Source organism: Triturus cristatus, chromosome 2_1 (assembly GCF_964204655.1).
Source record: "Triturus cristatus chromosome 2_1, aTriCri1.1, whole genome shotgun sequence".
Classification (NCBI taxonomy): domain Eukaryota; kingdom Metazoa; phylum Chordata; class Amphibia; order Caudata; family Salamandridae; genus Triturus; species Triturus cristatus.
In genome coordinates, this window is record NC_140581.1 from 426884366 (window position 1) to 426904226 (window position 19861).

Here is a 19861-nt window from a genome sequence, read left to right on the forward strand (position 1 = left end):
GCTCAGTGGACCTCCTGAAACACCAGTTGCCATTGAAGCCAAATCGTCAGCAGCCTGCACGCGTCTCTTGCTCAAGGTTAGCCATGGTTTAGGACGTCTTTAACGTCTCTGGGTGACTTGGGCTGTTCAGGGCTAGTACATAAGACAAGGTCATCAGCAGTAGGTCAGGCCCCTGGAGGAAAACCAGAATTTCACTGGTCAGTTGCCTGAAGATCTATAAGACATTAAAATGACGCTGCGTGTGCCTCTGCACTTACACTGTACATTCAGCTGAGAGCTTAGCTTCCTTGAGTGCTAATGCATGCCCATACGATGGACAGCATTCATGCAGGTTTACATCTGCTCGTGCTAATGCATACCCAAACATTTCAGGGCAAGTGTATAAAGTTCTGTATTCTTGAAACATGAGCAACTGAAAGCTGCATATAGAAAGCGCAGAACACTTGCTCAGTACTTTCTGACTTCTTTAAAACCCTTGCGCTTCACCATAAGTAAAACTGATGCAACACTACCATCTAGTGGCAACGGTGTTATTAGCACCTTTTCTAAATAGTTTCCAAAGACAGTCGGAAGTCGGCCCAAAACGATGATATTGTAAGGGGGTCAACGAATAAGAAGCGCGTACTGTTGGGTGGAAATTGCAGCCTGGATAAGTGCAGTGTCCCGCTGCCAGATCCGTTTCCTGTACTTCTTACTCACCTAGTCGGTCGACAGCAGCTGGATTACGTGATGCACTGCCCTCTAGCATACCCGTATGTTAGGGAGGTACCTTGTTCTGCCTGCTCTTTGGCTAAAAGGTCTGGCTGGTGGCCCAAGGAACTGGTGCCTCCAGTCTTCGTTGGTTCGAAGCAGGTCTCTACGCGCCTTTATTTGGAGGGTGCCATCTGTAGTGTCGTGCTGGGCACATTCTAGTGTCTCAGCAGACACTTAGTTAGTCAGCCACTCGTGGGAGTGGAAGCACATGCACCCCACACCCATCCATCACAGGCGTCACGTAATGCCCATTGGGCTCAAAGGACTGCAGCCTCCACCCCCCCCCCCCCCCCCCCCCCCCTCATGTGTGTCAGCCCGGGCGGGACAGCTTCCTGGGCACACACAGACAGTTTTTGAGCTGTTGTGGTCTGGCGTCCGTCTTACTGCAGCCACATCAGAGTATTTCACAGGTCTTTAAAAGACCATTTACATGTTAACGAGTGTAGGAAGGTGGATATCTGACTATGGTTACCCCCAACTTTTTGCCTAGTGTCTAGCTGGTTTTTCGACTTAGTTGGCCTGAGATCCTGCCATTCAGGGTCTCAGGCTGTCTGCTCTCTCTTTAAAATGGACTCCATGTACCCTAGGTACATAACCAATTGGTAAGGATCACCTTATTGGACCCTGTACAGTGTACCCTAGGTACCCAGGGCATAGGTGTACCCTAGGCCTCCCAGGGGCTGCAGCATGTATTATGCCACCCCTGGTCTGGCCTTCCAATCAGACACAACTGGCTGATCACTCAGCTGGGGCAAGGTCGTGTAATCACCCCTTGCTTAGATATAGTATGCCTATATCTACCCTTATATATAGACACATGTGTACCTATCAGTCACTCCTATGGCAGGCCTTAACAATCCTGGAGGCAGAGTGCTTGGTAACATGTGAGATGGTGCTCTAGCATGAGCTGAGCCTGTCTGCAGCTTTTGGAACCATGTCCTTATAGCTGTTCTATGATATAGCCTACCATATACTCTTAAAGTGCCTTATAATCTTAAACGGTTATGGTAACTATGGTTTGGCTTTATCAAAACATGTCGTGTAAGGTGTCTAACACTTTGGAATAATACCCCCATACCATTTCTGGTGATGAGGATATTATTCCTCCCTTCTAGAGGGAGAGACATGTTAAAATCCTACTTTGCTGTTTAACTCTAACCAAAGCCTCAGCATCACAAAATGGATGCTGCTGCCACAGACACGAGTCTGACCCCCTGCTGCTGGGAGTGATCCTGGCAAGGGAGGCTTGGACAATAGGTTTCCTGCTTGGGGAGGTGCTAGCACCTCCCCAGACAGCCTTTAGTGTATTGGGGCAGGGTGGGCTGAAAGGAATGAGACATGCCTGGGGCACACAAGGTGTTCCTTGCATAGTCCAGTTCAAACCGGCGCTGGGGCACTCCAGCCCCAGCTCTGGCGCGAAACTGGACAAAGGGAAGTGGGTGTAACCACCCCCTCCCAGGTCCCACCCATAAGGCGTGACCTAGCAGGTATCCCAGCCCCCCAGATTAGTATAAGAGTGGGAGTTGGGCCTCAAGACTTTGGATTATCCTGAACCTGCAAAACTGAACAGAAACTCTGGACCTTCGACATTCGACGAAAGAAGAAGACTGAAGAATCTCCCTTGTAGCCAAGGAGTGGCTACCCTGTGCAAACAGGCACCATCAAGAGACTACCCTTTGCTTTGCCCACGTTCTACGAGGAACCGACTGCAGAGCCCGACCAGAGCCTTGACTTCCAGACTTCTCCGACCCTGATCCACATCTACAGCAGAGCTGAGATCCGTGGAGGCGACGAGCGACGTGGGACCGGCTACCTGGAAAAAGTGGCTAGTAACTTAAAGCGCAGCTTCTGAGGTACCCTCGAAGTTGTGCACCAGGGATTGAGAAGCCCCAACCCCAAGCACCATCTGCACCGAAGATCAGCCCCCCACACTCCACGAGTCCTGCGTGGGGCCCTTCAGCATTTTCCTGCTTGCCGCGTCTGTCCGGTTGCTTGCCCGCTGGCTAGTGGCCTTTGTGACGACGCACCCTGAAATCTTCTGCGCTGGTTTGGCTCCTCCAGACTGGCTCCCGCTTCTCTGCAAAGAAGAAGCACCCCAGACCTTCCTGGTCTGCACCAGAAGCAAGTCCTTCATTCTTCGTGGGTCCCGCTTGCCAAGGCTTGGTGAGTCCTAGTCCAACTTCGATGCCGCCGACAGCAAGAGCCTTCGTGGGACAGCTCGCCTCCTGGTCCTGGTCGTCCTCGACGCTTCCTGGTCCTCCTGGCTGCAGCGACAAGCTTCACCTTCACCTGCAATCTTCACGACATCGCCTGGTTCCTTCCTGGTTCCACGTGGTCACTGGCTAGTGACCTTGACTCTGTCCCTTCTGCTTGCAGGTTTCCTCTCTTCTTGATCCCAGCCTTGGGATCCACCGGGCACTCTTCACTGACTGCCTGTCAGCATCTTTCTTCAGGCATCCATAGGAGTCGACGACGAAAACGACGCATCTTCACCCCTATGCACCCGCAGCCTGTGGGCTAGGTAACTTGGGTACTCCGGTGCTCATCAGGATAGTGACTATCCTAGTGTCTAGTTTTCAAGTCTCAACTTCCTAGCTACTCCGGAAGTGTCCTAAATCTACCGTTTTCTAAACTGTACTATTGCTATTGACTTTTACGCATTACGCGTGAGTGTTTCCACTCTGCACACGAATCCCGTGGGCCTCCCACTTCCTAACTAACGCTAGTGTAGTGTAGCCCCAGCGATTCCCTAGGCCTAGGCCTATTCTGTTTCCGTGACAGTGGTTCTTATACCACTTACTTAGTATATGGTTTGCGTGGCCCCTAGGGCCTAACTGTATTACTTACCTGTGTGACTTAATGTATGCTTAAATAAGACTGTGTTGTACTTACCTCTAATCTCATAAAGAGTGCTGAGGGTTTGACTAGAATAAATACACTTTATTTTATATATATATCTGTTGTGGTGTCCTTTCATTTGGTATTCAAGGGCTTACATATGGTATCACAGCTGGCTTCACATGCCATTCAGAGTTTAGCCTAAGACTGCTCTTGTCCATGCTACCACTAGGATAGCTGGTCTATAAGGTTGACTTTACAACCAATCACCATAAGGGTATTTGGACTGATATAAGGTGTACACTAGAACTAGTGACATCATACATCAGGCCAACTTCTCACAACGAGGCTTTGTTTTTCTTTCACCCCTTGACTCTAGTTGCGCCTCTGGTCACGAGTGACGTGAGCCCCGCCAATAGAAGGGCCCAGGTGCACGTGCTCATGGCCAGTTAACAGTACCCTACAACTGTGTCCGTGTGCTTTGTTTGCAAGCATGTGGGCCTAGCACCCACAACATTACACCATCCTCTTCGGACTCGTCTAAAGCCCCTAATCTAGAAAATGACTCGCATGCGATTCAATTGGATAACCTACCCTGGAAACCTACCTTAGCCTCATCATTATTTAACCTCAATTTAGTGCAATGGCCTCAGCCTCCAAAACCACTCAATCTCGCCCTCCTCGGAGGACAAAAACATGGAGAATTATGTGTGTAGCTCCGGCTCCAGCCTCTGGTGCAAAGCAGTGCACCGGATAAGCGAGGGGGTTCTCCCTGCACCAGGCTGTAACTACCGAGGGACAAGGGCGGCCCATCCAGAGCACGCTGATGTCCGGCCTCCCGAAATGCTGTAGCAGTCATGATAGTGCTTTTAAAGGAACTGCCTAGCACACATGTCAACTTTTAAATGATGGTGACGCGAAGAGCTTCGGAGGGATGAGGTGCCATTGGAGTTCGTCTGCATGGTGATGATTTTGAACCCCATGATGCAATATAAAGCTTACAAATACAGTTACATTGATCATAATTGTTTATAGTGTCAAGAGTGCCTTCCAGGGGAGCTTTTGGCAGGTTTTAAGTGGGCTGGGTCCCTTTGGGTCTCAGACCCAGTAGTATTTAAAAAAAGGACACTGAAACGCGTCCCTATAGGGCACTGTATCCATGTCATTAACTTTAGTATCAAAACTCTGATTTATTTCTGAAAAATTAATGTAAAAATGCTTCAGTAATCCACATTAGCAGTTTAGTTGCTCTTTATATTTCATTTTTATTTACTCTTACATTCCCTAAGAGTGTTAGCTATTTACAGGATGTTGTGTGTGTTTCACTCAGTGTAGTTTTTCGTGTTTAAGCCATGCCCCTCGTTACACAGGCATCGCCGCTTTTAGAGATCCTCCCTGCCCCCATTTTTTCATCCCACTTAAAGCCCTTCTTTTAGGCTCTTGTCCACAATTTTTCTTTTTGCATATTGGGATAATGCTACAATCTAAAGCACAATTGGCCGATGTTACTGGTGAAAACTGATGTGTCTTAAATATGACGTTATAGAGGGATTGGGGGAAATGTTTTAGAAATGGTGTGGAAAATTGAGCTCCGGAATAGGGCCCGCGTAAGTAGCCATGAGTCTCGGTAGTGTCATGATTTAGAAGGGTGTTCTGTTTTGGATTGGTGGCAACAATTTTAATGCCACCAGTAGCAGTACATGCAGTGTTGCCTGTCCCTTCTAGTGAAAGTGAACTGTCTTCAGGTCTGGATTAGAGACACTTTAGATGTCTTGGCGCCCTCATGTTTTTCAATAAAAATTATAAAAAATAAATATGCATACAAATAGGGCTTTCGGTCATCCCTCTTCATCCATTGGACTGCTGAAGTGTCATTCACATTTTACTACCGCCCACTGCAGCATAAAGCATGGGGCAAAGGGTCAGCAAGCTTGAGATTATGGCTGTCTTTCACTGTGAGTGACGCATTAGGCCTTCTCACGTGTCCTTAGATGCCTGAAAAGTATTGCGCCTCAGTGTCAGGAAAAGTGGACCAATGTGTGATTTAATGTGTACTTTTCACATTTCTTTGGCTTTGTCAATGTTTTTTTTTCTTGAGGGCCTAATCTAAGTAAAACCCACCCCTCCTGCTGGAATGTTTTCGTGTCCAGCAGTTCATCTGACTTGCTTGTAGTGAGGCAGCTAAGCGTTAGAATGGTGCAAAATGTGATACCAGCATGAAACATTGCACAGGTCTTAATAATAAGGTGAAAAATGAGTGATGATATAGACCCCAAAAATCGTATGGCTACTTTATCCGTATAATGTCATAAAAGGAGATGGCCACCGCTACTATTTCTATAGCGATTATGAATCTAATGTTAGGCATCCATTACATCATTTCACACATTTTTCTGGTTGTGAATGCCAAAAGTGGTACAAATTCTGCATTTTAATTGACCCCTGACGAAGTATGAGAAATTTTTAATGGATCCAGTAAGTAAATACCTTATGATGTCAATAAAAAGGCATGTTGTAATGCCCTTGTAAAGTAACAAAATTATTATTTTAGTAACAGGTTTCTGAAATTGTAAAAAAAGATTATCCACTTTCAGTGAGTAAAAATGTAACCAAAAGAAGATGTTAGTTTGTAACTATTAATGAAAAGTTTATATCTAGTACACACAATGTTGGAACTGAGATTGATTGGGATCTGTGAGTATTGTGTCAATAAGATTTACCAGAAGTTTTAGTGTGTCCAGCTAATGGTAAACTTTCTGATAAAGGAATTGGATACAAATGTTTGCTTGATGATCTGCTAGCTTTTGATTAATTAAAAGGACTTCAATCAATCATCAAGACAAAATTGTTAAAAAATCATGATGTAAAAGTGGAAAATGCCATAAAACGTGTAAAAAAATATGTGACAAATACAAACTTGGAAGGTTCTCAATAGAACCTAATCTAGTTAAAGATCGTGTTCAAGAGAGTACTTCAAGGTGTATACATGCTTTACTTATAGTTGGTGAATTGAAAGATAAGTGTTTCTTCTGTGATGAGGAGTCAGGGGAAGAGCTTATAAATGTGCATACTCTTTAATTGAGTAATCGAGTTTGTGATGCTGCAGTTGCATTATGGGACTCAAAAGTACTCCACATGTTAAGTGGTGGTTATATGGTTGTGACCAAAGCGAAGTACCACAAAAAGTGTCTTGTTAGTTTTTATAACCAGCTTTTGCAAATACAGAACAAAGAAAAAAGGGAAGACAAAAAATGGACATAAATCTATTGCATGGTATTAGGCGAAATTTTAAACTAACTCGGAGATACACTCCAAAATTCAGAAGTATCGGTAATAAACATAAAATCACTCATAGTTCATCATATGACAGAATTTGGTGTAGAAAATGCAGACAAATATGTACAGAGCACACAATTAAAAAAAAAGATTATTGCGTTCATACCAGAATTTACAGCTGAACCAAAAGGTAGAGATGTTCTTATAATATGCAAAAATTAGAAAATATATTCAGTAACTGTAAACAAAATGCTCTTCAGGATGGTCTCTGCCTGGCCAATGCAGTTGCCATTATTCAAAAATAAATGTTTCAACTTGAAGTAGATGGATTTAGATGACAGTTTGAGCAAAATTGCCAAGAAAAGTCGGTAGGGACTGCTATGTTAAATATAATCCAAATGATTACGGAAGGTAGTAACATTTCAAATGACAGCGCAGTAAATGATAAGAGTAGTGCAGCTTGGTCAGTCTCACAGCTTGTTTGGTATCATACCAGTAAGTGTAAGAAGGCAAATCCTAAAGGAAACATCCGCCACAAAAAAGATAATGAAACTCCACTACCTCTTTATATTGGATTATTGGTGCATGCTAAAACTTGAAAACAGGAATTAGTTGACAAACTCAACAAATTGGGCGCATGCGTGTCACATGCGCATGTCAGAGAAGTGTCTACAACAATAACTAACAAACAACGTAAGCAATTCTACAGTGACAGGGTTGTATGTCCAGCAGGCCTTCAACTCTCCACTTTCACTTGTGCTGCAATAGACAATATTGATCACAATCCCTCGTCATCTTCAGCCACTCAGTCATTCCATGGAACAGCCATATCTCTGATACAGAAAAACTCAGATGCACAGGGAAATATACCTCATCCCTAGCAGAGTGGTATTTGCAGTTACCATGTACAATGACAAAAAAACAGCCAAACGTACCTGTAAGTCATATCAATGCCTTCCAGCCTCCTCCTATTTATAATGAACCTATGTCAGACGAATGGCTGCACGTGATTCAAACTCTTGATCTTCATTATCTAACCAATATAAACCACACCAGTTGGGCTGCTTTCTATTCCAACAGAAGTGGCCCTATCACAAAAAGCCATAGTGCATTGCTACCTTTATTAAATGAGTCATTAAATTCTCCAATGATACGCTACTGCTTTGCTATACTAAAGCATACAGTGGCCACAATTAACCCTAATCAGTCTTCTGTGGTGACATGTGATCAGCCAGTCTATGCAACAGCTAAACAATTACAGTGGTTACTTCCAGAATTGTAAGGGGAAGACAAAATGGTAGTCATGAGAAGAGCATTACACATTGAAATGTCATTCCTTGCAGTTTTAGGAGATTGGCTTGATGGTAGTGGCTGGACTGATATTTTAGGTGAAACCAATGTTACCAGTGAGGGTAAAGTTGGACAATGTCGAAAAGGGTCTCATCTAAAATGATCCCGCTACATACAAGAAGTTAGTGTTTCATCACTGTATATACTTTTGAAGAAGGCTTATGATGTATCTACTGATGGGCAAATATCCATGAAAGAATAGATTACACGAAGAGTTGCAGAGTCTGTTCATTTCAAATATTGGTATATTACATTTCAACTCGAATTACTGCTATTCCAATTTATTGATACCATTTGATCAGCAAATTTTGAGAAGTTTATTGTGACCCTTTAAATGATCTGTCCATGGATGTTTGCTATGGACCACAGCCACTATGCCAGGTGGATGCCAGTGTTGATTAAAATGCTTGTTGAGCTGAAAACAAGAATTCCAGATGTTTATGAAGAATTTTCAAATGGATATTTTGCTGCTGGTAAAAGTGGTAGACCATATTCCTGATTTTTTGCTGCTGGTAAAAGTGGTAGACCTTATTCCTGTTTATCTCATGAACAGATGCATGAGCAGTGTAGCAAAGATATAAAATCAGATGACGGGCAGTTGGTATTCTTGATAATCCTAGTGCATTGATGAAATGCATGGAGTCTGGACCTCTAATTGCCAACTTACTGGGACAATTCAATTAAGAAATGGGATTCAGTGAAAACAAAAATAACTGAGTTCACCATGAAGACACCTCTTGCAACACTCAGTTTGTAAATGATGTTAAGGAACTTACACAAGTGTTTTTGCATTATAACAGAAATTCTTAATCCTGTGGTATTGGTGAAAATCTTATGAATATTGCATCCAATTTAATCATGAGTAATAATGCAAATAAATCTTTGTACATTGCTGATGACGTGGGAAGAACCCAATATGGAGCATTTGTTCAAGAATGCTTGGTACGCTGCGAAAAATCTATTTTTGAACCAATTCCTAGAAACAAGCTATGTTTATTTCATAAGGTAGTCCCAAAATCTATGAACCACAAAGTATCCATCTTGAAAAGTGACTGCTCACTTTTCACTAGACTGTATATTGCTTGTCAAGATAGAGAAGGCGATTTAAAGGATTTCTTTGCCCATGAGTATCTTGATTATCCCCCATCACTTTGTGAGGGAGGATTGCTGAGAAAAGGGGCAAAGTCTGCCATCATCTCTTGTTAGGAAAAGATTAATGTTGCTGTAGATAACATGAATAACATTTCAGGCACTGCAAGTTGTGTTATTCTATATGGATCAACAATAATCAATTTCTTAAAAACTGACAACGTATGCAATTTTCAAGACTACAGCACCTATATACTCCAGCCTTATGTAATGGACATGCTTAACAAAGCAAAACCAGTAGACATAGTATTTAGCAGTTACATAGAGAGGTCTCTGATAAAGGAAGAAAGAAATAGGTGAAGTTTTGGTCAATGCTATTGTGTAAAAGGTTCAACAAATATACCCAAAAAACTGGATGACTTTTCTAAAAAATGAAGATAACAAAAATGAATTTGTTCCAATTCTTGCCTTCTAACTTTTTGAGTCTTCAGTACCAGAGGTTAAAATTGTTGTACTGACAAAGGATGATAATGTGGTGAATATTCCCAAAAATCTGAATGTATCTGCGTTTAGACCATGTTATCAAGAAGAAGCTGATTCCAGAATACTAACAAATGCAAATCATGCTAGTGAAAGTGGCCAGAAGTCTATAACAATACATACTGTTGATTCTGATGTAGCAGTTATGGCTCTTTATGCATTTAGCAGCTTAAATCTTTCAATTTTGTTGATTGATTTTAGTGTTGGGAAACATCAAAGGTTACTGCCTAACAATGAGTATGCTAATAAACTTGGCAAAAGTGTTTGTGATGGTATTTTATTTTCCATGCAGTTACAGGTTGTGACACTGTATCTGCATTTGCAGGTCGTGGCAAGTAAACAGGTTGGGAAACGTGGCAACATTTTCAGGCTGTCACAGAAATATTTATTGAGCTCTCTCATTGCCCACCAGATATTTCAAATAACAGTTTCAGTCAGCTTCAGCGATTTGGTATTAGATTATACAATATGAACATTGAGACAGATTCTGTTAATGAGTGTGGAAGAATGATGGTGACCAAACTTAATTGCTCTCTAGAAAATGTGCCACCAAGTGAGGTTACTCTTTTAAAGCATAGCAAGAGAGATATTTTCCAAGGGAGTTATGTGTGGTCTTAGTTGTGATAAGTGTATCCTGATATACCTAATCCAGCCCAGTGGGGACGGCAGAGGGAAGACTGTGGTTATGATCCTCTGTGGTCACTTTTGCCTGATGCTTAAAAATACTGCAAGGAGCCTGTTAAGTGTAGATGTAAAACATAGTATACCCATGCTTATAAATGTAAACAATTGTCTCTTCCATATACTAGTCTTTGTGTTTGTGATGGACAATACAATCAGGAGGACATGTTTTAGATGACTGACCAAATTGTAACCTTTAAAAATGTTTTGACTAAAATAACAATAAACATGAATAGCAGTATCATTTGTATTTTCATTCTTTTTTCATAAAAAAGTTTTAATGTTTAAATGTGACAAAATCCGTGTTTTATATTATAACAAAAAATATAGCAAAAACATGCAGGGTGTCATTTAAAATTTTGCAATAGACTTTTGGTACACCCTGTATATGGGGTCCAAGTGCTCCTAAAATAGTAACAACTTAAACTAGACATGTTTTGATGAACCATGATTTTGTTTGAAATTTCTATCTTTAACCATACAAAAGTTAAGGGGGGTGAGCAAGTTATGTGGAACACCCTGTATATCTACAGGATATCTATGTACTGATCATAGTGCACTATGAGTCAAATAAATTGAAATTCCGTTGAAACTCTGGCTAAAAAATCATTACAATTTGTGCTGGAAGATTAGTATTACATTTATGATAAATTACTGGCCCTTGCGACTACCAGTTAATATTATGAAATCACATGCCTAAAATGGGGCGGCACGGGGTCAGTTTTTTGGGGTCTATATCAAACATCAGTGTTCATACGACTACCTAACACTGTGCCAAGTGCCTTATTAGTATCACATTTTGCACGATTCTGGTGGTGTATGACTCTAAGCTACCTCACTATTGTCAGCGTGCTAATTTGCAAAGCAACAGTGCCTGACACTCATTTCAGTCCATCTTCGCTTTTTATTGATGTGAGGGGAAAGCCAGCAGTGTTCACACAGCCTCCCCATTGATGTTGTCCATGCCGCTTTCATGCAGCGCCTACCCCTTCATGTCATATTGCCACACCCACTCTCCAGCAGGAAACTCTGCTCATGGGCAGCTCACTCTACTCCTCTTGAGCCAAATTTGTTAATGGAAGCTGATGTCACTCTTTGAAGAATTTGAAAGACAGGTAAACCACTTTTAAATTTGATTTCATTTCATGTATCCTGCTGGGCAATTGCCTAATATTAAAATCAATTTCGAGATGCAAGATTAAGAAAGTGCTTAGTGTCTTCTGGGCATAGATGCAAAGAGCTTTATAATTGCTACATAGTAATGGGCACAGTGAACAATACAAATAAACACTAAGCGAAATCTCCTGGCATGAGTCTTCTCTTGAATTCCAGCTGTTCTTACGGCTGAGGAAAGGTAACAAACTAACAGTGCTTAGGTCCATCAAACGCTTTTGAGCTAAATGCCGTGCACCAGCTAACATAACATTACTCGTTACAGAAGGCTTCTCTACGCAGTAGCTCTCCAGCTACCTGTGAGTAACACTCCTGTGTGCAACCCTGCCCACCAAATTAGAAGATTTTGCTTGGATGAATTGATATATGTATACAAAATTGTAAAGTGTGTAGGCAAAACGAAAATGTGTGTATTTCAAGATTCTATAATTTCAAATATATATCTAACGCAGGTATTTGAATGATAAATCATGCAGCATTGGGAGCCTTGTACTAATATAACCTTGGTGCCAAGGTCACTGCAGCTGTGGCTGTAATGTATTACCCGTGTGAAGGTATTCCAAATTGATAAAGCCTTTTATAGATTAGAGCTGACAACCCCACACTGAGGTGATCACAGGTGATAATCTTGTATACGGTGGCAACTAATGTAATCTTGTCTGACGTGTACACCAATAATAATAGTAGTAGCTTGGAGTGATTTTCACTGATCATAAGTAGCTCATATTACTGGAAAGATTGGAGACCCCTGCTTTACAGAGTCAGGGTTTTTCTAATAATCTTGTTTCTGCTTATGGCATATGTAAAGGACAGAGAAATATATAAAAACCTGACAAGGTCCTCATTGAAATTGGCAGCACTCCCTTTGCTGCAACATTGTAATCCATGCACACACAGAGAAGTATATAAATAACCCTAAAGCGTAACTTCCGGGCACACGTCTTCACTTGAACCGTAGCTTCTGCTCCGCCACCCCAATCAGGCACCTCTTTTTATATGTGTTTCTTATTGGAGGGATTTCACGCCAGCCTCCACAGCCCCTGCTTTCTCTCATTCTTGGATAACTCCTAACCAGTGCTGCTTTGACAGGTGATTGTATGCATGTGCCATGCAGGACCACACACCCCATCAGTGGTTCCACAAGTACCACTACTAAGACTGTTACATCCACCACCATTACTAATACCACAACCTTTAACACCACTGTTACTACCACTGTTACCTCATCAATACAACCACCACCAGTTCCATTACCACCCCTACCACCACTACCGTATTAGCAGGACCATTGCTTCAGGACCAACAACACAACGTTCACTACCACAATTCCCACCCCCACTGTTACAACCACCACAGCTACCTCCATCATTAGCACCATTCCAAAAACATAACCAGCAACATTACCTCCACCATTATTACCTCCATCTTCTTTACCACCAATATTACTAACACCACCACCACCATTACCATGATTACCACCATCACCATCATTTCTATTAGCACTATCATTACGACTCCACACCAAATCTAACAATATCGCTACCGCCAACACCCTTACTACAACCACCACTAGCACCATTATCACCACACCACTACAATTAACATACCACCATTATCACAACCACTATTGCCATCACACTTGTACCACTACAGTTAACACCAACACCAGTCACCACATACACCACCATTGTTATCACTACCACTTCTACCATCATCACCAACACTACCATAATTTTCATCATCTCAGTAAACATTATGATTACCAATACCTATACCACCACCATTACCACTAACACCAGAACCATCACTACAGCCACCAATATGATCTCCAATGTCATGGTGCAAATGATTGCACAGCAACTTCTTTCATGATTGCATACATGCATCACAACGGTATGGTAGTAACGGAAACTGGCACAATTGGACATTCAGATTTGGAGATGACCGTCTACGGTGATGAAGTGTTGTTACAGTGTGGTGGCTACATAGGAACCTTATGAGTAAGAATAAGGAAGGATGTCTCTTACAAGATCAAGGTGGTGTCCAGCTTTTGCCACATCCTGCACATGTCATGCAAATGTGGCCTAATTCATGTTACTCTGTCCAGCGTCTTTGGACGGGGCAATAATGGCATTGACTGAAGACCAGAGACAGTCAGCATCCCTGCTTAGCTTGCACCTGCAATCTGACATTGATTGACATTTGAGGGTTCTCTAGGGTGAACGAGGCATTGGGGCCGGAGCATATCCCAGGCATCAGAGATAAGCATGAACCCTGAACCTTGCAAAAGAAATGGTTCGGCTGCCAAACTTGTATGGCACATCATCACGTTCACTGTAGACTAGAAGTAACCTATATGTTGCAAGACAGGATGGAAAAATATAGCAAATTAATGTCAAAGTGCATCATGTGTCCTCAATGCAAGTCTTCAAAGCCAAACTACAGGATCCCTTTATTAGGCATGCCCTGTCACAGATCAGTTTGCTCATTCAAATAATCCTAAATTGATGATGCCACTGTTAAACAACCATTGCACTGCTGCAGACCTCACGTTTTTAAACCTCTCTGTTGCAGGGTATTACGAGAGGAGATATTTGCCTCCGCCTGCCATTGGCAGAGGTAGATGTTATGTGCGGGATGTCCCCAAGCAACAAATACAGCAGAACAAAAGGGTCCGGGTTAGGGCCTATGGCCGTGGTTCTCCCCACAATATCTTTTAACAAGCATTGGCATAGCCAATAGGTCTCGTCTTCGGGACCTTATAAGTGTTTAGCCATGCAACAGTTGATGTTGATGCACCAAGGATATTGTGCTGGATAACTAAACACTTACAAGGTCCCAAAGGTGAGACCTATTGGCTATGCCAATGCTTGTTCTATTTGTATTGAAAATTTATTTAACAAATCTAGAATGCTAGGGATTACATTGGTGCATTTAGGAAAAATCATGTGGAAGAGGCCTCGTGACTATTAGTAGAGTTATTTCCCTGTGTAAAATCATTGCAAGTTACAGTCTGAGGCAGTAAACATTGTTCATGTTTTGTTGCTGTATTATGGCAATAATACATAATTTGACCTTTGCGTTATAATAATAAATGTGTAAATGTGCATTTATTAGTACCGTTGCCTAAGTGACGGGTTATTGGGCTATATAATGATTTTCCCTTGCATTGCATAAACATTGGTATGGCATGCAAGTGAAAAGAAACGTGGCCTAAAGAAACACAGCATGTGGAGAACATGTATTATTAGATACAAATTCAGAACATTAGCACTGGGCCGGGGTTCTGGTTGTACTTCGATGCTGTGTTTATAACTAATGTACAGGAAAGAACGTCATGGCATAAACCATGCATGCAGATGTGTAGAAGGCAAGGTGCTATTTATTACCTCAACTGACAGGTAATAAATTGCACTTGAGGTGAGCAATGTCCCCTTCCCACACTTAACAATGATAATAAATAGCATATACATGCTGCACTTATATCTGTAGGTAAATTACAGTGCATATATGTAGAGTGTCATATGCAATATATTATTATTATTGTTGAGTATAGGGATGGGCTATGACTCTTGAAAGGGGGGAGTACCTGAATGGAGGTCAAGATTCCTCTCCCACAATAAGGGTAATAAATAGGTTATTACACTAGTCGAATCTACATCTCCTGCAGTTTTTTTCATGAGTAGAATGATAAACAAACGTATTTCACCCTAACCGTTGCGCAATGGGTGAAATCAGTGCTGTGCGATACAGTCTCATTAACCAGTCCTCAGGAGTATGAACCGCATAATTTGACCCTGGAAAGAGATGGTAAGATGGAGTGTGTGAGGCAACAAGGAAGGGATTTATCAGGTTAAGCGGTACTGAGGTATTGGGGGGGATTTGACCTGTGTGCTGCATTTTTAAATGTGTAAATGTGTTATTATTTGTGTACTTGCTGGAACTAGTATGTTTTACTAGTCCAGCTTCAATTTTAGTGGCATGCTATATATTCAATAACAAAGTGAGGTGTGATAACTGCAAACATAATGACACATACACAGGTTTAGTCCATTTTACATGTCATAGCACTTGCTGAAAGAACAACCGGGGGATCCATTCCTTAACAGACTGGCAAGTGCAGTGAGTTCATAGCCGCTGTGCCAAACTCTCTTTTTAGCATGCCGATGTCAGATTAATGTCCTGCAGGGCCAACTGAGCCCTCGAGCCTTCTGAGATTGATAAAAGGCGTACCTCCGAACAGAAGCATTTGCATCGCAGCACCAAGCTGGGGGCTTTGACTGTAAACGCTATTTATTCATTAGCATGCTAGTGAATGACTCTTATTAACATTACACTACTGCTCGTATGGAGGAGGCCATAGTCAGAAACACTACATGTTTCAGCTCAGCTAAAAGCTTTCCTTTTTAAACAACAAGCATGCTCTTTTGAGGATAGCTACCGTGTATATGTATTAATGGTTTTGCATATAACTTTTATATTTTGCCGATGCATGTTGATCAAAAGGTGTTATGTGTAAGATGGCAGGCCTTTTAAGTCAACCCTCAGTTGCAAGCCATAAGTTTGTGTGTGTTTATATATATATCTAAGCAGGCAGTGGGGAAAAAGAAAGTGAAGAGATTCATAACACACCACCTTGTAAAACGGGGCTCTAATATTGCGATTATTATTTTGGACCTGATATAAAAAAAGTGAGCATTTCTGCTGCTATTTTTTTGCATTTGGTTATCACAATTATGTTATTGCAAAAATCCTCAGTGGTTTCAAAACCCACAATTATGTGAAACATCATATTTTAGAAATACTTTTTTCAACAAATGGGAAGCCTAAACAATTAGCGTTTTTTAAATGTAATTTAATTATGGGGTAACTTGTGCGATGGTCTTAGAATGCCATCTAGGATTCTGGTGACAATTACAAACCATTTTTGTCTTGGCCCTTCTGATTTACTGCCATTTCACTAGCAGCTGCTGAAAGAATGAGACCACGGTGCACACTTACTTGTGCACAATGTTCCCCACATCGCTCAGAAACAGTGGAAAAGATGGGACTTGCCTGTGGCGCTCACATTTGCCTGCTCGATTCGACCTGAAAACATCTGCTATGGACATGTGACAATGTCTGATTTAGGGCAGAAATATCGCTGGAGGCCTCTCCTTGACATCAATAGTGGGGTGATGTGCACGTCTGCTTGTGGATCCCCATTGGTGCATCAGGTAACCCCTGGAATCGTTAGGAAGACAGAGGTGTAGGCTGAGCTGACCCCACTCTGTAAACAAGCTCTGTCGTGACAGGTGCGTTGCCCCCACATACAGCAACTCATGACACCCGTTCTCTTACAAACAAACACGTACAGCTGCACAGCCAGAAATGTCCTCAAAATCTGCAGTTTGTACCAGAAAGGAGGGTTTTGTTTTTAATCATCACAGGGAATGATTCCAGTGTTTTCTTTTTCTCTCCCTGACGAACAGAGGTTCAACGTTAATTAAAACAGAAAGGTGTGTGGGGACTTGTTGGCAGGGAGGACGCGCCTTGCCTTTAATAGGCACTGGTAGTTGGGTGGGAGAGGGAGTGAAGAGACAGAAGGGAGTACCGCAGAGAGATGGAGTGGAGGGGAGGGGAGTAGGAGGACAGCGAGAGCAGGGAAGGCGTTTGTTGAGATGGGGCTTCACATACAACCAGCAATAAGGTTCTAAGCATTTGCATTTCTTTAAGAAACATTACAACATGTGGAAGGCCACCTTCAAGAATGGCAGCGAGGATCTCTGTGGCAAGGGTCATCCACTCCCCTTGAGTCAGGCACCATCAAATGCAGACCCCAGGAGTTGAGCTAGCAGTCTCCACATGTGCTGGTCACAGAGACAGCCAATGGCCCAGGGAGAGGGCTGGAGAACAGAGCCCTACATGTCTACCTCCCTGTAACCACAGCGGCATCAACATGGACACAAGGTCTCAGACGACGAGGCACTTCCCCTTGTTTAGGTCATGGTAGGTTCCTTCCCATCCCACTGGGGCTGTGCTTCCAGCATCTCAGGCACATGTGGTGACCACGGTGGGCAGAGGCACAGTAGGCGAGCTACAACCCTCTTCACCTTTCTTGTCCTTCTGCTTCAGGTGTATCTTGGCGTGCCTCTTGTGCTCATCACTGCATGCAAACTTGCACCCACAGAACTCACAGGAAAAGGGTTTCTCGTCAGTGTGGGTGCGGATGTGGGTGGTGAGGTGGTCACTGCGGCTGAAGCTACGCATGCAGATGCGGCACTGGAAGGGATTGTGGCCAGTGTGAATGCGTAGGGTTCGGGTCAGCTCGTCTGATCTGGAGAAGCGGCGATCACAACCTTCGTCAGGGCATGCATGTGGCCTCTCATGCACTGGTGTCTTGCTGGGCCGGTTGGGGTACTTACGAGGTCGGATAGGCTTGAGGGTCAAGGGCTGGTGCTGGAGGCTCCCAAAGCTAGGGTGAATCTGCTTGTCCTTGAAGGCCTTGATGGTCTCCAGAGGGGTGATTGGCGGAGGGTTCACCTGGATGGGGTCCAGGCTTGGGAAGGGCTTATGCTCAGTGATGGAGCCGATCTCGCTGCTGTGGTGGTAGAGGTTATAGTCTGGAATCATTGGGAAGACGTTCGAGTCGATGGCTTGTTTGCTTGTCTGGTAGTCCTGAGGGGAGTATGGAAGGGAAGTGGTGGTCTGAGGGTTGTGGAAGGAATCTGGCTCCTGGTAGTGGTCACTGCAGTTGGAGTAAGGAGGTAGTCCATGATACATTTGGTCGAGGTCACCCTGGGCCTGCACCATGTTGGTCTTGCTGGTCTGTGTGGTGATGGTACTTGAAGCAGGCAGCACCCCCAGGATGCCAGCACTCATCAAGCTGATGATGTTGTCCTGACACCAGTTGGAAGGCGAGTCAAAAGCAAATTTGCCCAGGTACGTAACCATCTTGCTTCCAGGGGCGGGCTGGTAGGTGGTGGAGTAAGAAATTTCCTGGCCGCTCTTCTCGTTTGCCAAGCCCATCTCCATGCAAATATATGGAAGAAGAGGAAGGGTTTGCGTAACACAGCATCAGAGCACTGCAAGGGGAAGGGGGGCAAGAGCTGCTTCCTGAACCTAGTCCAACACAATCTAATGGTGTCTCAGGAGAAGAACGCAGGGATCTGACTAGCAGATGGCATGGTTCTCGAGATGTTTGCATGCGCCATCTGGGACACCATCTCTGGGTGGTGGAAGTCCCTGCAGGGAACGGTCTGAGGCCACGTAAGAGATTCTATTTTTCATTCTTATAACTACAAGGTTTTGATAGTGAGGGTTAATATTGAAAGCCACCGCCACTCAAAAAAACCTCCCACCTGCTTACCATGAAGTCTGCGAGCAGACACCTCACACTTAGCACGGCTACACCTCCCTGACAACAGCTTGTACTAATCACCCCGTCTTCTTGTCATTTCTCTAACCTTCAAATTCGAAAGCACCCAACAGACTGCAAGCCGCTATCAGCGCTTCATTAAAAACGTGGGGTGTAGATTTACCACTTACTAATTTGGGGATGCTAGCCAACGTTTCTCAAAATCCTAGAACTGTTTTAAACAATTCTACGCACTCCTTTTAACCGAACACTAGCAGAATGTACGCAGCAGGTTTTTACATTTTGAATATTCAAACTGTGGTATTGCTGAACTTGTTGTTATGAACGCTCCTGTGTTTTCTGCCGAAAACTAATGCCTTCTGTGTGTTTTCTTTTTGTTAAATCACTGGCACGGACATGTTCTGTGCATGATAAAAAACTCTCAATGGCAGAGATATACATTCTGCATTAAGTACTTCCGACCGGGCTAACTGTTCTGCTGTTTTAGGGGTACAAAATTGCCAATTTTGTTACTCAGCTCGAACGTCGTATTTTTAAAATTCTATTCTGTGCAATGAAAATGAGAGGCCATGCCAGCCAAAAATTACTGTGGTGTCTCAAAAGGCATAGAGACAAGAAAGACAAGAGCGCACGCTTCGCGCTGAAAGTTTAAAAAAAAATGAGATGGGAGAGGAGGAGGCAGCATGAGGAGGGGAGCGAGGAGGGGGCCTGCGCCTGTTTCCCTTGCGGGAGCGAGCAGGAACCATATGTTGTTTACAAACACATGGTTTCAAAGCTCGCTCCCGCAAGGGAATCGCCACACGT

General features: G+C 43.1%; 1 pseudogene; it reads right to left on the bottom strand.

Annotated features, from left to right (window-relative positions):
• Nucleotides 1–17730: 17730 nt before the first annotated feature.
• On the bottom strand, nucleotides 17731–18714 carry LOC146865408 (early growth response protein 3 pseudogene; annotated as a pseudogene).
• Nucleotides 18715–19861: the final 1147 nt, after the last annotated feature.